Source organism: Denticeps clupeoides, unplaced genomic scaffold (assembly GCF_900700375.1).
Source record: "Denticeps clupeoides unplaced genomic scaffold, fDenClu1.1, whole genome shotgun sequence".
In the NCBI taxonomy this organism is placed as follows: domain Eukaryota; kingdom Metazoa; phylum Chordata; class Actinopteri; order Clupeiformes; family Denticipitidae; genus Denticeps; species Denticeps clupeoides.
The window spans coordinates 87,098-91,420 of record NW_021630116.1 but is presented as its reverse complement, the minus strand read 5'-3'; positions in this window follow the sequence as shown (position 1 = coordinate 91,420).

Here is a 4,323-nt window from a genome sequence, read left to right as displayed (position 1 = left end):
CACGATTTGATTTGGTTATGTCCCTTAATTGATCATTTCTGGCAGGCAGTATTGGAGGCCTCTCCTCTGGTCTTTTCTGGGGAGTTTTTGGTAGCAAAATGGAAGGAAAGCTCCTCTTCAGCCTTTCGACAGTGGAAGAAGATGCTCTTCAAAATGTCATAGTACCTGGCAGGGATTTGTCAACCAGACGAAACGTGGAAATGAATGATAGTGTTATTTTTTGTAATGTAAATGTAAATGTGTTACAATATTAGCTTATGAGCCTTTATTGAGTTTTATTTTAAAATGTACAAACGCCTGTTAGGAATGGGTGGGTATTTCTCTGTTCTGTTTTTACATCATAATACCTTTTGCAATTTACATTAAGTTAAAAAAAATGTTAATTACAGGAAGCATTTAATTGTGTTTAATCAAGAATGATTCCTTGCAAAACAGCAAATTGATTCGTTTAGATTTGTTTTAACCTACTGACAGTCCGAGTAAAAGTACAAGATGAAATATTTGTGATCATTAGTTGAATTAAGAATTTCAGAAGTATAATCATTCATAATCAAATGTGTGGAATGAGCGATTGATGACTCTCCAGAGTTTCTGGTGACACTCGTCTTGAAGCACTCAGCTATAAAACGTGGCATAAACCAGGCCTGACTGCAGCGCGGGCAGATAGTACCCGACATCCGGAAACATCCGCAATGCAACCAGCACCACGAAAAAACGATTCACTGCATGTGAAGGCGACGGAGGAGTAGCGGCACCCAAACACAGACATAAACGCTTGGTCTCCTAGAAAAACGAGTGGATTCAGAATGAGGGGAGTACGTGTGTGCAGATGCTTTACTGTGTTCTTTTTTTTACAGTATGTTCTCAACCCGGAGCGAGGGAATCACTCAGGGAGGGGCGTGTGCATGCAAATGAGGTGTGATTGACAAGTGGCATGGCACGGGGGCAGATCTCCAGAGCGATTATGGCATCCCATAATGATCTTTGGATTTGTGGGACGCAGATTACGCGCTTGTCTGGTGCAGGGAGAACAAATTCACTGGCACCGTCTCAGCCTCGGCATCCAGCTGTGCACACACACACACACACACACACACAGACACACACACCTAATCTCACATACACACAAACACAAAATGGTCAATACGCTGAACATTTTCAAGTTAACTTCTGTGCATTTTGGTTCAGGACATCAAAAAGGAAAAACAGAAATTACCCACAGAATGGGATGAAGATGGAACAATTTTGAAGTTTTTTATTACTTAATTTAGCATACTACGCTGCTGGCAGTGGCCAGCCTTGTTGTGTGATACCGCTGTGCACCACCAGGGGTAATAATGAGTTACTGCAGCATCAAGTCCCTTTTTCATTTGGTCTTCCAGTGACTGCAGTTTGCAAAGTGGAAGCGTTATATTTAAGGTGGTGACTTTTAAATAATTCTTAAAAGGGAAGTGAAAGTGATTGTTTTTGTCATTGTGAAACACAGCACAGCACACAGTGACACAAAGAAATGTGTCCTCTGTATTTAACCGTCACCCTTCCTGAGCAGTGGCCAGCCATGACAGGCACCTGGGGAGCAGTGTGTGGGGACAGTACCTTGATCCAGGGACGTCAATACACCTTTGACGGTTCAGGATTTGAACCCACAACACTTCTGTTACGAGTCCACTTCCTTACCCACTGGGACACCACAGCCTTAACAAAACCACCAATTGAATTTGTATAGCCCAAAATTACAAAGAGTATGTCTCAGTGGTCTTAAAAATGTCCATTCTGTCTGTCTCTGTCACCATGAAGGTAAGGAAGCAAGCCAACCATCGTCAGGAAGGTGCTCTGCAGCTCCTTTTAAAATATCCTCTCCTTAATACGGTGCAGTCGTCCTGTCCCCTTGGCAGAAAAACCGTATGTTTCCACCCCATGCTTCACAGTTGGGATGGTGTTTTTGGGTTGTACTCATCATTCTTCCTCCTAACAAAACGAGTGGAGTTCATACCAAAAAATTCTATTTTGGTATCATCTGACCGAGGAATCCTTCACCCATGTCACCTCTGGTTCCTCCAGATGGCCTTTGGCAAACTTTAGACGGGCCTGGACATGTGCTGGCTTGAGCAGGTGCAGGATTTTAATCCATGACGTCGTAGTGTCATGGATTACCGTCGTATTGTGGTCCCAGCTCTCTTCAGGTCATTCACCAGGTCCTCCAGTTTGATCCCTCAAGGTTCTTATGCTGGAGCCCCAGTCATCTCACGTTCAAGTTCAAATTTAGTTTTATTGTCATTTCAGATACATACGTGTTAGACAGAACATAGTGAAATGAAACAACATTTCGGCGGAACCTGGTGCTACACGTAACATTTAAACAAAGTTACAGACCGACAAAATTGAGCGCATGCGACGTCGACAAACTGGGCTATGAAGTGCATGGGGACGCAGACGGAGTAAGAGGACCATTTAACAAAAAACATGTAGACAAGAAAGAGACAGACGGCGCTTAACTGGTGAATTGAATAATGAAGGTGCAAAATAGCGCTGTGCAAAACAGAACAGTGTTCTGATGGTCTGTCTGGCAGTGAACAGTTTCCGGCTTCCCACCAAGATGTCTGCCCATCCCAGCCTTGTGCAGGTCCACAGCATTGTCCCTGGTGTCCTTAAACAGATTTTAGTTTTTTTTTTTTTAAAGGAAATAATTAAAGCAATTAATACAGGTTATTGAGTGGAGGACAGGAGTGATTCTTAAAGGACAAATAACAGGCCTGTGAGAATCTGAATTCTTGCCGATTGGTAGGTGAATTCTTATTTCATGCAATAAAATGCATAATAATGATTTTAAAAAATGTACTTTTCTTCATTGTACTTGCGCAAATACGTACAAACCCATTCCTGTTCCCTGACTAGATTTCCACGCCGGCGCTTGCTGTAAATAGCTCTGTTTTTATTCGTCTCTGGGCTTCATCCAGGAGTCCGTGTGCGGGGCCGCTCTCCCATAGAAGGAAGCAGCCGGCGCTGTCTGTTTATTGGCCCTTCGGAGGGGAAGCTGCCAGCGCGTCCCCGCTTTTTCCAACATTAACGCTCCGCCTGAGCGCCTTGAAAAGAGGTGGTTGACCCTCATTAAAGTCACATACAGCCACCGTCCTAGTGGAGCCACGGTGAACGTGGCAGGGTCCTTTTGACACAGGGCCAGCCATGGCTGCAGGCTCCAACAGGTTGGAAGTCTCAGTGGTCCAGTTTCACTTCTACACTGGACACCTGACGTTGCCATCAGCCGGACTGGGTGGCCACGGTGACACCCACGGCTTTTATTTTACTGGGGACTGTTTCCGAAGCAGCATCATTCGGCTGCAGCCAGTTACTGTCTCTAAAACCAGGAACATTGCGATGCCATCTGGCCCAGCGGTCCATACGGAGATGACGTTTCAGGGGACTCAGAAAGGTTCTTGTTTTAAAAATGGGTTCTAGAGGGAATAATTTTGTGAAAACGCTGATGTATCAGCCCAGTGGAACAAGGTTTTTTTCCGCAGGGAGTATTTTAAATTTTTTTTTTTGCATGGAACAAGAGCACAAGAGATATATGTAGTCTGCAATGTACAAACCAGTGCAGGGAGACATACGTAGAAGAAACTGGCTTCATTGTGACTACTCCATCCCTCCAGGGGGCGCCACAAACGGAGGAAGAAAAGAAAAAAAAAAAAGTCTTTCTTAACAACTAGTTGATATTACAAGCCCAGGTTAATTTACCTGCATAGCCAAACCCCATTAAGTAGTAGTAGTAGTAATAATAATAATGATACGCAACTTTCCTGTCAGGGCCAATAATCGGCAGATTCACAATTGTGTTTTTAAAGGTAAAAAAAATTGCCTTTTGTTGCAAGAGAACAGAGTTCAAATTTCCACAAACACCGTTTTTTTACACCACTGAGTAGCAAAATGGGGACAGAAAACAATGACCTATAACCCCTGAAGAAAAGACGAGGGTGAAGGACACGTTCAACTCACAGGCCAAAGGAGAACTAGATGCCAAACAAAGGGAGCAGGGAGTTACAGACGTAGAGAGGGGTTAGAACAGCGTTCGGGACGTTCTCTGCGTCTTCGTGTTTGATGACGGGCGTCCCGTGTGGACGCAGGTGTTTCTAGAAACCAAAAACCCTTTTCGTGGACGGGCCTAAGGCAGTGAGATAGGGTCTCCACTCGTGGATAGGTGTTAGAACCTGGGCTTCCTCGGTTGGAGGAGGAACTGCCATGTCAGTTTTTATTATCTTTGATGACGAGCTTAACAGCCCCCACCCATAATCCTTTTGGCCCAGATTCCGTCCGCGACGGATCACC